Raw genomic sequence first — 20,544 nt, 5'->3', positions numbered from 1 at the left:
AGGGCAGGAGCAGCACATGGCAGTGGGGGAGGGACAGCTGAACTGCCAGCAATTGAGAAAAAAACCTGCTGGGCAGCTGCTGCACAGGGAACTTAGGGGAGCTGATGGGGGGGCTACCGTTCCACCCTGCTTCCAAGCCCCCACCAGCTAGCTGCAATGGTCTGCTCTTCCTGCAAGCAGTGGACAAAGCAGGCAGCTGCCAAACGTTATAAGGGAGCATTGCACAACTTTAAATGAGCACGTTCCCTAACTGATCAGCAACATAACGTTAACTGGGATGACTTTAAGTGAGGAGTTACTGTAGTTAAGAAAAAGTCAGTTGCCCCCCAAAAAACTCCCAATTGTCTTCAGCAACATTTGTAGGCCTGTATAAGCCCAACAAAGGAAATGAGAGGAAATGTAGAGTTAAAATAGAAAAACCAGACTGACACTTCAACACATACCACTGGACCTTCTTTTTGGCACAGCAGCATTTGTTAAGACTGGAATGTCAATCTGAATGTTCTGCCTTAATTCTACGTTTCCATGCTTTTGTCATTTCAGTTGCACTCTTAACATTAAACCAATCTAGTGGTCTGATTCTGTTTGCAGTAGTTTGTGTAGCTCGAAAGCTTGTCTTTTTCACTCATAGAATAAAAGATTACCTCACTCATCTTGTCTAATTACTACTAATGAGTAAGGCTGCTGTGTCACAGAAGTCACGGATTCTGTGACTTTCCGTCACCGTCATGACTTCTGCAGCTGTCAGTGCTGGTTCAGGAGCTGCCCGAGCCAGGCAGCCCCTGGGCCAGCAGCAGCAGTTTGGATGTGTGGAAGGGGGCTCAGGGTTTGGGTGCTGAGTGGCACTTACTTGGGCATGCTTCCTTGCTTTCACCAGCATGTCCCTGCAGCTCCTAATTTCTCACTGGCTGCGCTTCCCAGCCAGTGAGAGCTGCCGGAACTGGAGCTTGTGGCAGGAGCAGCACGCGGAGCTCCCCTGGCCACCCTTCCCCCTAGGAGCTTCAGGGACATGCCTATCGGTCCCAGGTAGGGAGCCTGCCAGCCCCACCAACTCCTGCCCCCCGCCCCAGCAGGGGTCCCGGGCCACCCTCCTCCAGCAGCCACAGTCCCCCCACCCAAGTTTTAGTTAGGAGTAAAAGTCATGGACAGGTCACAGGCTGTGAATTTTTGTTTACTGCCCATGACTTTTACTAAACATACCCATGACTAAAACATAGCCTTAGTAATGAGAGGTTCTCCTCTTAAAGACAGAATACACTAGCATTTATAACATGGCAAATGCTATAGGCTATAGCACTAGAAGCTGAAGACCAGCCATTTTCCTAATAATTCATTCTGATGGAACACAAGACTTTAAATAAAACAAAACAAACCCAAACAATTGAAAGCAAAAAGAGAAAGGAATTCATCTTTAGTTCTTATAAAGCCAGACTTCTACAAAAATAACTATTGACCTGATATAGGATTTCTCAAATGAAATGAAGATTAGTGTCACACAGTGGATGTATGATACTTTACTGGAAAAAATAAAAACGAAGACTAAAACTCAGTGCAGATTCTGCCCCCACGTTTCAAAATATTCAATTAATAAAGTGAAAACCCTGGAAAACCTCAAAGGAAAGAAGTTTTCAACTTTGAGATAGTTTGAGATTAGAGTGAGGAAAGCTATCTTAATAAACCTTAAAGTTATAAAAAACAAACAAAGCAATAATAATTTCAAATAAATTCTTTAAATTTTTAAAAGGTTATCTGAATTTACACAAAATGTACATAGAAAACAAAAACTGTCAAATTGCTATTTTAATCAGAAAAAACCTCTTCCTCCTCTGCTTCAACTTCATCTCAAATACACCTAATTCAGATTTTGTAGCAATCGTAGTGAGATGAAACATTTTCCCCCCCATCAAATATCATTAGTTCTTCAGTGCAAGGATTATCTACTTGTTACTAACAATTGTATTGAAAATACCCTTAGCAGTTTTGGACATTAACATTGAGATTGGTATGGGTTTCCCACCCTCAATGTTCTAGAAAAAAAATATTAAGTTAGCAGCACATTGAGCAGTGCATCTCCTCCACCCCCATCACCATTCCCATGAGCTCAAAGGACACACAATAGTGACAATAAATCAATATTGTCAAACTGCATTACACACAAATACTCCAAATGAGATTGCAACTGAACTGTGTAGTGTCAGGCTCACTCCCTGACAGGAGAGCAGCTATGTAAAGCCTGAAACTGGAACAGCATGGGGGGCGGGGGGGATGGATTGCCTCCCTACCCAACAAAAACATGGTGCAGAACCCACAGACCAGCTCATGCTAAGGCAACTGTGAGTGGTGTAGAGCCACAAAATGCTGTGGTGCCTTATGACTGCTTATAGATGCACTAAGAGAAGTTTGCTGAGATCCACCTGTGAAACGGATCATCTGCTCCTCATGGTTCCTTACAGCTAATGAAGCCTTGACAAGGATTGTTAATCTCTCTCTGAAATGGACAACCTGCCACAGTCTGGCCCATTCTCAAGAAAAAAATACACTAGCTGAAAACATACTGATGTGCTAACATAGATTTAATATTTAGAACTATACTAAACACAAGATGTTTACCCTAAAATTTTCAAAAATATTTATGAAGAGCTAGTCTTAGCTTTCAGTTCTAGTGGCCATGGTTCTAAGTTTTGGAAGTAAAATATCATATGTGATAAAACTTGAGACTTTTCTTGACTTTAAGTGGTAGATTTAATTAAGAAGGTATTACTTAAAAGTTAGAAATATACAAAATCTTATCACAGTCTGAGGCTGTTTTAATAACCATATTATTATCTTACTGCTGCAATTATCTAGACCATTAGGACATTTCAGTCAATCGGAGTGTTGTTCTGCCTTGCATTCCATTCTTCTCTGAAATAGTTTGCTTTGCTTTATAAAATGGTTTCACATCATTAAGCACAACAAATACAAGAATTCATGTCTCTGTCAGCAGTATCAGAGTACTGTACTGAACCACAGAGGTGTGATGCTGACATCATACTTTTCTTGCTTTTTTAATTTTGCTGCTTGATGCAAGGGATTTCAAATCTCTTAACAAAAAAAAAAGTATTTTCCATTCAAATCACTTGTGTTCTGGTACAGCAGATATTCAGTGTGACATTTGCACATCTGATCTTAATACAAACAATCCACAAAAATTCCTAAGGTTTTCTAGCATTTCAATAGATATTTGATGCTGTAGGATAAACAGTTTTTCTATAAACCTCTACTGTGGAAAATAAAAGCAGGATGTTTTCCTCATCATTCTAATTCACTTGAAAACAGCCACGAATATAGTCCTGCACTCCCAGCCCACTGCCAGTTTGCAGCTGAATTTGACTTAATAGAAAGAAAACATTTTAAATGAATCACAGCTGTACACAAACTTTAATGGAAGTGACTAAAAAACAATTAGAGATTATGTTTTTTCCCGTAACTGAAAATGGTGTTCTTCTAATGGAAGAAAAGTCTCTAACTAAATCAGTTTACACTGAACATCACATTTGAACACACATGAGCAAATAATGAAATTGCAGAAATCAAGCAACACTGCTTATTTTGAAACTGCTTTTCGCTTCCCAGTCATGAATACTATATGTTATAACAAAGATAACTTTACCATTTAGGAGGCAAGACAGATATGATTGTACAGAAATTGGTTAGAGAAAAAAATTCTAATACCATTTGGGGATATACTACCTTTCCCCAAAAACCTTCTAAGGAGGTGGAGCCACCACATATATACTTCATATCTTTTTGGCAATTCCTGAAATATTTAGATCAGCGTTTCCCAGACTTTTTTGGCCATGGAACACTTATTATTTTGTAGTCGTCTGGTTTTCAAATAAAAAATTGTGTTATTTATGCTCAGATATATTTCATTTTATAAAACAAAGCAAAATACAAATTTAAAATAACGAACTAAATTTCTAACTGGAAAGCGCATATAAAGTAGTACAAAAATCAAGTGCAAGAGTCAAAATTAAATGCTAGATTCTTTCACGGAACACCCTATTCACATCGTGCAGAACACCAGTGTTGCGCGGAACACAGTTTAGGAAACGCTGATTTAGATGAACTTGTAGCAATTTCTTTGCATTTTTACAGAATTCTTCGTATGGAAAGAACCTAACAGCTTTGCAGAATTAGCTAGTCTACAGACACAACCATCTCACGTGTGGAATGTTCCAGATGTTTAACAGAACATCAGCATTATAGAATTGTTTAGGCCAAAGAATGGTGACTACAAGGTAAGCAAACCGTGTTCAAGCAAGAATCAAATGTTCAAATTCTGCCTATTTAGGAGCTTTACAAGACTCTTTAATGGCTTCAACACTCTTCCCAGGAACCTGCTTAACAGGTTTTAATAACCTATGAGTGGTGTGAAATTTATGGATCTTATACAGGGCTTTTTGTATGCCACATATCTAAGTGCTTTCCATGTAATAGGTTAAATACTAGCAAGCAGTGACTATGCTGGACAAAAGGACAGGTATTATACACTCAATTCACTTAGTCTTTCAGTCTATAATCTAGAAATTATTTTATCGAAAAGGGAAACAGTGACATTAGGATTAGCCGCTCATCTAGCATAAAAAAAAGCTTTTTACTGCCCACATAAAATAAACATGAGTGTCCCAAGCAGGGGCTTCAAACATCTGAACTCAAAGAAGGAACTTTCAGAAGTGCAGAAGGTAACCACATCCAAGTAGAGCATTTCAGCATCTATATTGGTCATGATCATAAGCATGGATTTTCAAGAGACAGATTAAAGGCAGAAATCTTTGGTATCAAAGAACATCTGAATGCAGCACTGGGTCGTGAAAAGCAGGTGGCCCACAGTTGGTTACATACTGCATGGTGGGATGCTTTGGGGTTGACTGTGATGCCTCATTTGGAAAGAAATACAAGGGTTCAAAAAAAAAAAATGACACATGTCCCTTGGGGTGGAAATAAGAGCAGGACTCCCTGTGGGGAACCTCAAGCTTCTGGTGGTTATAAGCCACATTTTACATGAATCTTTTCAAACTGATTGTCACAGTAATACAAGTTTTGCAATCAGTTTCACTGCTGCTCTTCAGAGCATCATGTGTAAAAATAAAATTAAATAATTATGTAAGTTACATGCTGCTGCTTGGAGAAGCTACAAAATGAGTAGCTGCAGGCACTGTTATCCAAAGAAAAACATCCCTGCCACCCCCTACAAAAAAAGGGAAAGATCGGAAGAATAGTGGCCAAAGCTCCCTTTTCTCACATCAGCCAGGAGGCTTCAGCAATAAGAGACAAAGCTCTGCCTCCCTCCAGCAAATAGAGGGGTTGGCGCTTCAGTTTAGTAGACATGTACATGCTAAAGGCTGATACTTAAGCTGGAACTGCCCCAAAATATCACACTGGTAGAAATCCCGAGCACCGTACTCCTTCCCACAACTGGGAACATCAGTCTCTTTACCAAAATGTTGTACTTGGACTCACTGGTGGGGGCTCCTTTACCATCAACAGGGCTGACCTTAGGGGTTGATGGGCTGGGCTGCCACCCAGGGCACAGTATTTAAGGGAGCACCCTGCTAGTATCTCCTGCCCACCTGACAGCCAGCAAGGCTTAGAAGCAGCCAGGCAAGAGAGGGCAGATGGACCACGCTGCAGTTTTATTCATGTGCTATGGAAATATTCCCAGATATAGATAGTTAGGGTTAAGAACACCTCTAATATTACATTTTGACATGGAGTCAATTCCCAAAGCTGCCATTCTTGGTGTTACACAGTTCCATGTGATCTTGAAGTGATGCTTCTACTAGGGAGGAGCTTTGTATGGATAGCGAATGGGTGGGTGAGTGGCAGAAAGGGATTAAACCAGTAGCAGCAGCAGGAAGAGAAGGGAAGGAAAGTATGGGGTCTCCCATTCACAGGTTTTTGCCGATTTTTGTTTTTCAGCAATGTGTTCCAACAGGCAGCTTAAACTTTCGATGACCCCCAAACCCAATATAGGTTAAGAAACATTACACTAGACAACAGGTTTCATGTTAAAAGAACTGGGAAGAAAGCATCCATTAGATTCACAAAAATGACCATAGTTTTATGTTTTTATGGTATTCTTGGGAAGATCATTATGACAAGTGTATCTATACTACCAATTTTTTCTAAAATTCCCTCCTGTTCAGCTTGGTGGAGTAAATGTAAACAGTTCAAGATTGTGTGCAATGTTACCAACATGTAGTCTCACCCTGCTCAGAGAGAGTTAGAGGACTACTGTGAAAATAATGCTCTTACTTGTGCTACCCTTGTGTGTATCACTGCTGAAGCAACTGCTGGGTGGAAGCAACAGTGGGGAATTTGGAAAAAAAAATCCTAATGTAGATAAGCCCAAAACGCAGTGATCCCCAACCTTTCCGTGGCCAAGAGCAAATCCAAGGGCAGCGGCAACGCTTCTCCGCCAGAAGTGCTCATCGGCGGCATTTCAGTGGCAGCCCTGACGGCGGGCGCACGTAAATGCCCCGGCCAGCGCCATGGCACCCGCAGGCACCACATTGGGGACCACTGCCCAAACAGATGATGTACCGTTGCCTTAGGTGCCAGAAGAGAACTCTGAAAAAGATGCATACTGGAAAAAAACAGACTGACTAGAATAGTTGCTACAATATTTTCGGGCATCTTCTAAAACAAGCAGACTTGTAGATTTTTATTGCACTCTATTTCCTTCCATTACACTAGAGACTGGCATCTTAAAGAGTTATGGGGTGGGTGGGATGGATGGTTGGGGGAAGTGTTTGAGCAAATGAGTTTATCAATTCTGTGTGTTTTGAAATGTATATTTTATTACATTTGTAAACTAATAATTTCATCAATTTGCAATACAACCTTGATATCAAGTTGCATTAAAAATATTTGTTAAAAGTTGGTATGAGGCTTTCATATTTTCTATTCCCTGGTTTAGTGAGCTAATACTCTGTTTTCTGGTGCTATCCACCTGAACCTCATTCAATGTTTACAGCAATCATTATCACACTTGAAGGGTTGGAGTCAGGTCATGTCACACTGTTTAAGCCAGACATGAATACTGACAAGCAGTGACGCTCAACAGGCAATAACCAATACCTTATATGTGAGACCAATACTAATGGGATTGAAGAGTTCATAAAATTTCAAAATTACAATAGGTACAGTGCATAAGCTGCAGTGTGGTGCACTGCATCGCTTTCTCCTTATCCATCACCACAAAGCAATCACAAAGCACCACTGAAGGCACTGGAATATGAAGAGATGTTGATTTGTTCTTCAACACTTGCATTAAGGGTGCCACTGGCTTCATATTACCGGTCATTTGTACAAATTGGTGTTTCCTAAAACCCACCACCACCATCAAGGTTCTACTATAAAGTCAGATTTTTCACTAAATGTATGCTGGAGGTTTCTCGTAGATGGATCCAAGTTTTCTATCTGCACTTATACACCACACAGTCCCAGAAAGCATGTGCACTCTGGTCTGCTCAGTCTCTTCAGAATTATTAGAAGTTTCTGAGCTGTTAGGGACACTACTTACATAGAGGTGGAATTATCTTCTTTTGGTGCTTATTTGAAAATTTAAGCAGAGAGTGATGGAGACTAGCATCATGGGCCAAAGAGAGGCAGAAGGCAACATCTGAACAGCAAATGAGAGATGACGGGTAGGATGGGGATAAACTGTGAAGTCTCTTGAAAGTGAAGACAAGAAGTTTATATTTGATGCAATAGAGAAGGAGGAGCCAGTGGAAGGATGCAAAGAGGAATGACATGGTCAAAGAGACAAGGTAGGAAAAATCTTTGCAGCAGAATACTGAATGGATAGGAGGAAGAACAAAATTAGAGTGAAGGAAGCTAAGAGAGGACAAGATTTCAAGAAGAAAAATACGGACTATTGTGTCAAAGGCAGTTGACATGTCAAGGAGGATGAGGATGGAGTAGTGGTTCTGCACTTTAGCTATGAATAAGTCATTAGAGACTATGGCAAGAGCAGTTTCAGCGGAGAGCAAGAGGCAGAAACTGGATTGCAAAAGGTCTAGGATAGAAGTGAAGGAGAGGAACTCCAGACAGTGATTATAAACATCACATTCATTGACCTTAGAAAGCAAAGAAAGAAGTGAGATGGGGCAGTAGTTAGTAGTCATTTTTGTTGTTGTCGTTTTTAAAGATGGGAAAGACTAAAGCATACTTGTAGTATGAGAGGGAAGAGCCATAAGGGAGTTTTTTATAATTCTATCAGAGCTTTGGCACAGCTGTAGGTGTTGTCCCAGGAGTGCCCCTTCAACCTCATATGTTCCGATAGCTGTTTGTAGATCTTTGCATTGGACTCCTATTCAGATAGCCTGGACATGCTCCTCCTCCAGAGAGGAAGGAAATCAGGACTCCCAGATAGAATGATACAGAAACATAGCAGCCATGCCCTATAATACATTCTGGGTATATGAACTTGCCCCAAAGGGTGCACCTGAGAGTTTTAAACAGGGAGGTGGCATCCAATCAAGATGACCCCAGAGCAATGGAGGGCACACAGGTAAATAGAGATGATGATCCTGATATGAAGCATTGCAGAGTGGGATAGCAGTGGGAGGACTGCCTGAAGTGGTATAGTTAATTTGAAATATGAATGCATCCACACAAAACTTTTACCAATATTATTCATTTTAGCATAGAACAGTGTTGCATACAAAGTGAATTAAATGGGGGATAAGTCGACAGGCAGATATAAATAGATAAAAGAAAAAGAGAACTTGTATGTGGACACAAACTAGTTATAGCAAAAAAAGCTTTCCCATGTAGACAAGGCCTAACAAGGTATTTTTCAGTTTGTTGAAGGAGTGATGCTGTTTTTGTTGTTTAGGGATTTAACATCAGGCTATTCCATGCTTTAATTGTAAAATATTGGAAGTCCTCTGTCCAATATTCAGTGGTCAAGATTTCAGATTCCTGTGGGAGGCTGCTGTTTTAGGACAACAGATTCTTTACGGTTTGTGTACTTTCAGGTCACATACTTAGCAAGATATCAGCTTGGTCCTAGTGACTGTTAGTAATAAGACATTTTACTTAATAATGAAGCAAAAAGTCAACTACATGTAGTTTCCTATCTGTAAAATGAGAATAATGATACTAGTTTCCTTTGTAAAGTGCTTTGAGATCTATTTATGAAAAGCACAACTTAAGAGCTAGGTATTATCTACTGAAATTATGGTCTTTATATGCATGCATCCTATTGGGGGTTATTCTGTATTTTATTTGCCAGGGGCTCAACTGCTAAGGCAAAGAGAAGTAAGGATAAGGGTCATCTTTATCTGCTTTTCTACTGTGTGTAAGGGGGTTCTGAGTTTAAGCCATTCACTCAGATTGGTGGGTGGGTGAGGAAATGAATACAAGATGTTCATCCATGAGATGAATTAAACTCCAAAACCCAGGTGGTGCAAATAAAAATGCTATTACCACCACTTTTATTCTGTGGTAAACTCTCTCAGCATCCAGTGACAGACCAAGAAGGTTACTTCCAGAAAGTTTACGGTTCAGGTAAAAACATTTAGAGTTATTGCTACAACTGCACTATAATAAATCCATTTGGAGGAGGTGGGGAGGAGTCTGGATGAGGAGTCTGCTACTCATGTTATTAAAATGTGCTTTTAATTTCTCCGACTACAGGCTAAAGCCTGTAATAATGTCACTTGGAAAACAGAAGGCTGAGTGAGCATGAGGGTAAAAAGGAATGTTTTCACAGGCGCAGTTAGTAAATACCACTGGCTCTAGCAGACATTCTTCCTTAAATGGAAACTAGCACTGACTTAGCTAAAAGAATCTTTTGCTACAACAGAAGTGACAGGCTAGCTATTAACCTTTGTAGCACCTGCACTAAAACCCATACAAGCAGTAGGATACTTGAACACATACATTGCCTTTAAAGTGTGTTTCATTTTCCAATACTTTAGAAATGCTTCATTTTCCTCCCATTTTATGTTTGGCTTTTGCACAGCTTTGGAAGAGAAAAAGGAACCAGAAGTGTTATATACAAATGTAAGCATTATAACAACAGAAATTGCTCAACTAGGACAGATCTTATAAGGCCTTAGACAATTTAAGGATGGGAGAACTAGTTCAGATAAAATCAGAACTGAACCTTCATCCGAAATTGTGGCCAAGTTTCTTTTGCGGATTTAAATTATAATTGCTCTTAAAAAAAGGTGAAAATAAAAATTTACGCACCTCTGCAATTCCTTATTCCGTCTGAGAAACACCACAGTGCTCTCTTCAGCTTCCCACCCAGATTTCCAGTCCAGTTTTACAAATATAATAGACTGATAGTTCAAAATAGGACTCAAACACCCCAAAGTCTGGATGTGTATGTGAACTGATTCTACTTTATTGTATGCCTCTGAACAGAACATTTCTAAACCTGACTGTCAACCCACATTAACTGTACATGCTTACAAAGGACAAATGCTGTGCTTCTGGATTAAAGATGAGGTCATCACCTCAAACCTTCAGGCTGTGTACACAGTAGGACTTTTTCCCTAAAAATTCCCATGGTAGCAGTTTCCCATTTCCACTGGTTCTTCTCCACTGGTGTTAGCAATGGTAAGAACACTAGTTTAGGACAGAGATTCTGCAGCTGCTAGAATTTTTTGCTATCACTTTGTTTAACACCGCTCAGAGAAGGCAGACACACACATCTTGGTAATTAAAGCATTATCACCTTGTACACTCAACCATTATCAAACACTGCTACTTCTAGTGGAGCTGACCTCCTGGTAATGAAGGTGGGAAATTTTTAGCAAGAAAAATATGGTATAGACATGACCACAGAGACTTCAACATAGCAGTTACATTCCACCTAACATTCTAGGGTTTTAGGCTTCTTTTATTCCTGTTTTAGGTAAATTTTCTGCTGCATTAGGTTTACAAAACCACTTGTTTTCCTTAACACAGTTATGCTCTATCTAGACTTCCAGCACATTGTTAAGAGCATATTTAATTATTATCTGAAGGCTTTGGACATGCCTATACTATAGTGGCACAGCTACGGTGCTGCAGCTGTGCCACTGTATTGTAGATAAGAACATAAGAATGGCCATACTGGGTCAGACCAAAGGTCCATCCAGCCCAGTAACCTGTCTGCCAACAGTGGCCAATGCCAGGTGCCCCAGAGGGAGCAAACCTAACAGGTAATGATCAAGTGATCTCTCTGCTGCCATCCATCTCCACCCTCTGACAAATAGAGGCTAGGGACACCATTCCTTACCCATCCTGGCTAATAGCCATTAATGGACTTAACCTCCATGAATGTATCTAGTTCTCTTTTAAACCCTCTTATAATCTTAACCTTCACAACCTCTTCAGGCAAGGAGTTCCACAGGTTGACTGTGCGCTGTGTGAAGAACAACTTCCTTTTATTTGTTTTAAACCTGCTGCCCATTAATTTCATTTGGTGGCCCCTAGTTCTTATACTATTGGAACAAGTAAATATCTTTCCCTTATTCACTTTCTCCACACCACTCATGATTTTATATACCTCTATCATATCCCCCCTTAGTCTCCTCTTTTCCAAGCTGAAAAGTCCTACAATTGACAGTAATAGTTTTTTGGTTTATGCAGGTAATCCATCTCTCAGAGGCAGTAGCTAGGACAACAAGAATTATTCTATCAGCCTACCTGTATCTACAGTGGAGATTAGATTGATTTAACTACTTTGCACAGGTATGAATTTTTTCACAAGCCAATTTTTAGGTGTAGACCAGGCCTAGAGCCCTGTCTACACTAGCTTTATTACAGAGCCAAAAGAAACAAAACATGGCTAAATAAGGTATAAACTACTGTAGCTGTACTGGGTTCTAATAGTTTGTCCAAAATGGGCTAGAACCCTCTCTAGGAACAACAGAGTTAGAAATGTGTGCAAACATACAGTTTAAAAGTGTTTGGGCTGCAGACACATGCATGGTATGTGCTCCACTTTCAAGGAGTACCTTAATTTTTTGTTTTGCTTCCCCGAGTTGTTAAAAAAAAGTCTATTTTTTAAAAAAAATATTACAAATTGAAAGAGTTTACAGAAAGGAGAAAATGTATGTGCTTAGCATTAGCACTTGAAATAGTCCATGTAAGTGCTTACATTCATATCTCTTTTATATGAAAGCTGAGCGGAGGATTTCTGCCACAGGTGCACAAATGCACACACAGATTAACCAACCTTATTGGGTCAGTGTTGACAAAATCCCACTTTGTTAATGGGATACAGCCTTCTTGATGCATTTATGTAGCCCTCAAATCATATTCTGATTCTGCAGAACTTCAGCTTTCATTTTAAAAGTTTCTCTTGTGCTAGCAAAAAAAACCACCTACCAGTGTAAACCAGTGCAGCAATGTCTTCCAGAGCCTGTAGAAAACCTGCAGCAGTGACTGAGGGTGTGCCTACACTGCAAGTGAAGGTGTGAGTGTAGCACAGGTAGGCATACCTGCACTAGATTAAAGCTACCTAGCAAGAGTAACACTGTTAGTGTAGACAGGACAGCTCAGACTACATTCCCTTGGCCCCAGTGGACTTGTACTCCATTTGCTAGCCTATGCTACCAAGTCTATACTTAGATGTGTTACTCGTGCTTGCTAAATTTGCAGTGTGGACATACACTGAGGTATGAAATGCAGCCTAGACCAAACGACTTCAAGGTGGGTGCAAAACTGGTTGGAAAACCATTCCCAGAGAGTAAGTTATCAGTGGTTCACAGTCAGGCTGGAAGGGCATAACAAGTGGGGTCCAGCAAGGATCAGTTCTGCATCCAGTTGTGTTCAGTATCTTCATCAATGATTTAGATAATGGCACCGAGTACACTTATGTTTGCGGACGATACCAAGCTGGCTGGGGTTGCAAGTGCTTTCGAGGACAGGATTAAAATTCAAACTGATCTGGACAAACTGGAGAAATGGTCTGAAGCAAATAAGATTAAATTCAATAAGGACAAATGCAAAGTACTTTGTTTAAGAAAGAACAATCAGTTGCTCACATACAAAATGGGAAGTGACTGCCTAGGAAGGAGTTCTGCAGAAAGGGATCTGGGGGTTATAGTGGATCACAAGCTAAATATGAGTCAACAGTGTAACACTGTTAAGAAAAAAAAAGCAAACAGCATTCTGGGATGTATTAGCAGGGGTGTTGTAAGCAAGACGCGAGAAGTAATTCTTCCACTCTACTCCGCGCTGATTAGGCCTCAACTGGAGTATTGTATCCAGTTCTGGGCATCACATTTGAGGAGAGATGTGGACTAACTGGAGAAAGTCCAGAGAAGAGCAACAAAAATGATTAAAGGTCTGGAAAACATGACCTATGTGGGAAGATTGAAAAAAACTGGGTTTGTTTAGTCTGGAAAAGAGAAGACTGAGGGGACATAACAGTTTTTGAGTATATAAAAGGTTGTTACAAGGACAAGGGAGAAAAACTGTTTTTCTTAACATCTGAGGATAGGACAAGCAGCAGTGGGTTTAAATTGCAGCAAGGGAGGTTTAGGTGAGACATTAGGAAAAACTTCCTGTCAGGATGGTTAAGCACTGGAATAAATTGCCTAGGGAGACTGTGGAATCTCCATCACTGGATATTTTTAAGAGCAGATTAGACACACACCTATCAGGAATGGTCTAGATCAGAGGTGGGCAAACTACGGCCAGCGGGACCGTCCTACCCGGCCCCCGAGCCCCTGGCCCTGGAAGCTAGCCCCCAGTCCCTTCCCCGCTGTCCCCCCTCTCCCGCAGCCGTACTGCTGCGCGGGCAGTGCTCTGGGGGGCGGGGCTGCGTGCTCATGCAGGGCAGTGCGGCAGCATGTCTGGCTCCAGCCAGGTGGCGCGGCTGTCAGACATGCTGCTCTGAGCGGCATGGTGGGGGGGGTTGGATAAGGGGCAGGAGGTTCCGGGGGGCAGTCGGGGAACAGGGGGCCATTGACTGGGGCGGAGGTTTGGTGGTGGCAGTCAGGGGATGGGGAGCAGGGATGAAATTGGGTAGGGGGTGGGGTCCCGGGAGGGGGCAGTCAGGGGACAAGGAGCAAGGGGGGTTGGGGGTTTTAAGGGGGGCAAGAGCCAGGTGAGCCACAGCCTTCCCTACCCCACCCTCCACAGAGTTTCGCACACCGATGTGGCCCTGGGGCCAAAAAGTTTGCCCACCCCTGGTCTAGATAATACTTAGTCCTGCCATGAGTGCAGAGGACTGGACTAGCTGACCTCTGAAGGTCCCTTCCAGTCCTATGATTCGACTGAACTTGCAAGTTATTTAATTTTGGTCTTATGGTGACACTAAGCCCTGGTCTACATGGGGGGGGGGGGGGAGGAAATCGATCTACTTATGCAACTTCAACTAGGTGAATAACATAGCTGAAGTCAACGTACTTAGATTGACTTACTGTGGTGTCTTCACCGCAGTGAGTTGACTGCTGTCGCTCCCCTGTCAACTCCGCCTGTGCCTCTTGCTGCGGTGGAGTACAGGAGTTGACTGGAGAGTGCTCGGGGGGCGGTGGGGGGGGAGGGAGGGTGTCGATTTATTGTGTCTAGCCTAGATGCGATAAATTGACTCCCGCTGGATCGATCGCTGCCCACCAATCCAGCGGTTAGTGTAGACATACCCTAAGTGTCATCATTCACTATTTGTTGATCATTATTGTTTACTGAATAGGGGAGGGGTAGGAATGGACAGTTGCTGATAGGAAATACAGATAGAAGAAATGAGGAGCTACAAAGTACGGAAAGAGCTGAGAAATAGAAAAAGGAGGAATGGGAAGGAAGAGAGACAAAGTGCAGGCATGGCACAAAGGACACGAGAGGCATAATGGCTCAGTTGATTGAGCACTGGACTGAGAGCCAGGAGACCTGGGTTCTTTTCCTGGCTAGACTACTGACCTGCTGTACGACTGTGGGCCAAGTCATCTCACCTCTTTGTGCCCATTTCCCCTCCTATCCTTTGTTTGTCTTCTCTGTTTGGATTGTCAACTCTTTGGGGGCAGGAACTGTTTCTTACTACATATCACAGTGCCTAGCACAAATGGGCCCGCTTTTCAGTTGAGGCCTTTGGGTCTAACAATGTAATTACCCCATTCCCGCTCCCCAGCAATTTAGAGGAGTGCTGAAGAATAAGTATATTTTTCTCCCTTGCTATGCTATGATGAATGCAACAATAATACATTGAACAAATAAGTTCAGGTAACACTTTAATCACTATATTAAAAGGACACATTTTACTTACTTTTGATCATTGTGCATACTTCCCATGGGCATCAGTGGGAGCTGCACCGTGCACTGAGAGGAGCAGTGTACTGTGTTTAGATCTTGCCCATAAACCATAATTACAAACAGAACTCTGCTCGTTCTGCAAAGGTTGCCAACCCATATATTGTTGAGGGGCTCAACTACAACTTGATGCCAACTCACCTTTTTAAATACTGTTCTGGCTTGAAGGGTCTGAGCACCAAAACTATGGCACAGATTTATAGTAAGGAAAAAATGTTTCCAGATTGCTTTACAAAAAGCATGGAGTTTTCTCCCTCTGAAGGTAGTTCACCTTTCATTATTCTTTTTGAAAAGCTTAATAGATTGAGCTCTTTAAATCTCTCACCATAAGGCATTATCTCCAACCCTCAAATAATTTTTATGGCTTTTTTCTGCATTCTCTCCAATTTGTCAGCATCTTTTTTAAAAATGTGGACACGAGAACTGTACATAGTATTCCAGTATCAGTCTCACCAATACCATATACAGAGGTAAAAATCACCTCCCTGCTTCTACTCACTACTTCCTTGTGGTCCTTGGATGAATAAACATTAGCTCTTTTCCCTCAGCATCACACTGGGAGCTCATGTTCAATTCCTTGTTCCTAGACATAAATCTTGGCATTTGGCTGTATTAAAATCCATTGTGTTTGCCTGGATACAGCTCACCAAGTGATCCAAATCACTTTGTGTGACTGCTGTCCTCATCATTTACCATGCCAATCGTTTGGGTCATCCCCAGATTTTAAATCAGCAGATTTATTTACTTCGAGATCAACGACCAATACCTTTGGGACCCACAGAACCCCCACTACAAACATCCTCAATTCAATGATCATTCCCCATTGGCAAGTACTTTGGCAAGCCATTTTTTAATCCATTTAACATGTGCTTCACTGATATTGTACAGTGCTAATTTTTAAATCAGAATGTTGTGAGGCACCTTAGGAAAGTCCAAGTTGCATCTACATTTTTACCCTTATCAACCAAATCTGTAATCTCCCCAAAGAAAGAAATCAGGTTTGTTTGACAAGACCTACTTCATATAAAGCCATGTTGATTGGCACTTATATTACTATCCTTTAATTCTTTATTAAATGACTCTCATATTGGCTTTTCCATTATTTTGCCAGAACTGATGTCTGGCTAACCTGTCTATATTTACCCAGGTCATCCTTTTTGCCCATTTGGCCTTTTTGAATTTTGGCATAACGTTTGCACGCACTCGGTATTCTGAAATTTTTCCAACATTCCAACCTATTTAGAAAGTCAGCCACTCCAATCTTCTCAGCTAACTCCTTTAGGACTCCTACATACAAGTTATCCAGGCCAACTGATTTAAAAATGCTTATCCCTTGTAGATGATGTTTAACAGCTTCCTTGGTTACTAATGAAATGGAAAGTATTTCATCATTCTCTAGTGATGAAAGTGCACCGCTTTTTTCCAAATACAGAACAAAAACATTTATTGAACACTTCCACCTCCTCATTCATGGCAAACACCTCAAACTTAAGAACTAAATTAAGAACTTGGGTGATACGGAAGGGAGAGGGGAGTAGCATGCCTTGATTTAAGACACCTCCTTGAGGACCCCTTGGTTAGAGACACGTAATCGGCATTGAATTCACTGAGTGCATCTGTGTCCCTAATATTCAGTTTTCCCAAGAGTGCAAGCTTTGAATATTACTCATGATCTCCCCCTTCATGAGAAAGAGCTGAAAACCACTAACTGAGCCACTTATGGCCCAATTCTAATGTTAGACTAACTCCATGACTTCAGTATCACTACTTTTTATTTTTACTAATGATGAGATCCAAATTGGGACCTCAGAGAAATCTTACCCAAGATTTCTTTTAAAGATATAGCCAAGCCGTACCTTTGATTTTTAAAGTATTTCCTGATTGTTTAATTCATAATCCCCCACTTCAGGAGGAAGAGTACAATGTGCCCCACTGCATCAGAATAGTTACAATAGTGGCTAGTTTACACTGGACCGGGGGGTGGGGGGGGAAGTGGGGGGGTTGGCCCTTAACCTATGGGTGCATAAATACGTACAGGATTAGGCTCTAAACTAAATACCAAAATGTATTTGCAAAGAATGCACCTTCTGAAGCAAGTCTTTTCAATCACTATGTGAAAACCCCTAGCACAGATAGCTTGCATTCCTAGGAGGATTTAGAGTAGCAGCCCTGATAGTCTGTGACTGTAAAAAGAAAAGTAGTATTTGTTAGTCTCTAAGGTGCCACAAGTACTCCTTTTCTTTTTAGGAGGATTTAAACTTGTTTGAGGAACAGCAAAACCTGCGCTTTGGGGAATGGTTTGGATTAAACCTAAAAAATGTGACATTTTTCAACTCCTGAAATATTCTACCAGTTCTGCTGATCATTGCCAGATGAGGACAACAAATCTGTTACAACTGACTTTGCATAGTGTATGAGATTGAAAAAAAAAATATGCAGGATTAGTATGCTGTATTTTTAAAGTGTACTTAATCTTAAATATTTTATACTTTTAGTAAGTTTGGATTCCAGAATAGGTTGTTGATTTCAACTGAATCTTTGAAAAGTACTAAGTTGAATAGTTACCTGTAAATTTTTATATTAAAAATTAGGGATTGTACCCCAGGATTCTTCTTCCAGTGGAAGTCCTAAAAGGTTTTTGGTTTTGTTGTTGCTGGGATTTGTTTAAAAGGTTTTTCCTGCTTGCTTATACCAAACCTGGATTTCCCTTCTCCCTGCAACTATAAATCAGTCATGAGAATAAAATATGTTATTAAAAAAAAAAAATCAAAGAATTTCAAAATAGTCTTACTAAATCCCCTCCCTTCTCAAATATTCAGCTTTCAGTCTCTCTTCTTGTCATCCATGGTAAACAAGGCCATAATTACTTACCATAAAAACAAGTATTTTAGAATGGTCTGTAGGCAATACATAAAATTGTACCACCAAAGGTGGGGGTAGAGGGGAGGGAGGATATGAGGGATATTTTTGACAGTGGAGTGCCTTTTTTAGTTGCTGCTGTGGCACTTAGCAGCCAAATGCTGCACCAGCATTAACCAATGGGAACCACTTTTTAAGGCGAGAACCCATTGGTAGTTGGGCCCTGCTGCACCACCTGGATGTGTGGTCCAACCCACCGACTGCCTCATAATCCAAGTCAATGGGGAAAACTGACTCAGTACCGATATTCATGGGAAGAATGAAAACTGGCATAAAGCTAAAAAGAGATAAGGACAGCTACGGACAGTTTCCCAATAATTTTATACCTTTTTTGAGCAGCTAAGAAAGAACTATTCCAATACTAAGAGGTATGAAACAACAAAATTAACACAATTTCACAATAGAAAACAGATTGCAACAAAGTAGTAAAGTAGGTATTTTTAATTCTATAGACACTTTTCATTTAAACATTATGACATCAGTTACTGTCTCTATTTAGTCCATCTGCAAGTACTGTACTGAAGTCTTCCTATCCAAATACTCTTTAAAAACAATATTTGCTAGAGAGGGGATTGGGTGGCAGTAATCAGCATGGAGGAGTGGAGGGCCCAAGGCAAAAGCAATGAGAAGAGGACCTTAACATGGATATTAACTCCCAGAAAACGACAGACCCAGCTATCATAACTGTGAAACATTTGAGATTAGTAAATGAAGACTGAGTATTTAGTGTTTTATTCCTGTGACTGATGTAAGCTGTAGGGTTTGTTTTGTTTTAAATACCACACATTTCACAGTAGTTGGCAAAAGGTTGAGTAAAAAAGAGAAGTAGGATTTTAAATCTAATGGAATTTGAGAATAAAGAGACCTCCATTAATAGTGCAAAAAAGAGGCCAGAGAACCAGAACTCCCATTAATAGTTCAAATCATAAGTCTAAAGAATAAAAGTGATGAGATTTCAAATGCATGACTTGTAATGTCATGGGTAATGCACAGCTCATGCATTAAGTTATCCTTACATGGTTCATGTTAATCTAACTATCTCTACAGAGCCAAAATGTTACATGAGTTATATTCTAGAAAAATAATCGCACAATAGTTCATTCCTACTGACATTCACCCAACCTTCAGTTTAGTAAAAATTAAAGTATTTTACATATATAGCTTTTCAATTGCAAGATGAGGAAGAGGAAGTGCTTTTATTTATCTTTTGTGGGGAAGTACACCATGACATCAAAATATACTACACAGCATAGGTATATTTGCCATACGCATACATAAAGACACATGGAGGCAAAGTCAGATATTTGAGCTAAATGTTAGGTGAACCTGAAGAGCCCTGTATAAGCCTGGAAGCTTGTCTTTCAGAAGTTAGTCCAATTAAAAGAAGCATTACCTCATCCACCTTGTATCTAATAGCCTCATTTTATATACAGAGATCTATATAGACCGCCAAATAATTTTAAAAATTGCGATTAAACATGAGAAAAAAATTGCAGTTTTAATTGCACTGTTAAACAATACTAGAACACTATTAATTTAAATATTTTGGATGTTTTCTATATTTTGAAATACACTGATTTCAGTGACACCACAGAATACCAAGTGTACAGTGCTCACTTTGTTATTATAAACATTTGCACTGTAAAAAACAAATTAGTATTTTTCAGTTCACCTCATACATGTATTGTAGTGCAAGCCCTTTATGATGAAAGTGCAATTTTTGCAGATTTGTGTGTTACATAACTGCACTCAAAAACAAAACAATGTAAAACTTTAGCGCCTACAAGTCCACTCAGTCCTACTTCTTGTTCAGCCAATCTCTAAGACAAACAAGTTTGTTTACATTTACAGGAGATAATGCTGCCCACTTCTTATTTACAATGTCACCTGGAAGCGAGAACAGGCATTGGTATGACCCTGTTGTAGCAGATGTTGCAAGATAGTAACGTGCCAGATAAGGGGTATACAAATGGTTAGTCTATCTGGCACATAAATACCTTGCAACAAAACCAAAAAAAAAAAAAAAAAGGTCTGCATTTGGAAGTTTCACTTTCACGAAGAGATAGCACTACTGTACTAGTATGAAGTGAACTGAAAATACTCTTGCTCCCAGGTCTCCAAGATAAAAAAAGCTGCACTGCCTTTTCACAGCAAGCCCAAACCAAGCCAATCCCATTTCAGAGGCACCTCCAACTGCCAATCACCAAGCAAAAAACAAGATGCACATTTCAATGACAAAGCTACTGAAAGAAAAGCAACAGGCTACTTAATTTAAATAAACGGGCAATTACATACACAAAGAAGCCAATATAGGCTTACTAAAGC

At 40.5% G+C, this 20,544-nt stretch overlaps 1 protein-coding gene across 2 annotated transcripts in view; it reads right to left on the bottom strand.

The window, feature by feature from the left end:
• Positions 1 to 20,544, bottom strand: part of PAWR (pro-apoptotic WT1 regulator) — a 158,682-nt gene that overhangs the window by 67,178 nt on the left and 70,960 nt on the right. The window lies entirely within an intron of this gene.

This window comes from Caretta caretta, chromosome 1 (assembly GCF_965140235.1).
Source record: "Caretta caretta isolate rCarCar2 chromosome 1, rCarCar1.hap1, whole genome shotgun sequence".
In the NCBI taxonomy this organism is placed as follows: domain Eukaryota; kingdom Metazoa; phylum Chordata; order Testudines; family Cheloniidae; genus Caretta; species Caretta caretta.
Note: the sequence above shows the minus strand (reverse complement) of the source record. Positions and strands in the feature narration are given on the sequence as shown.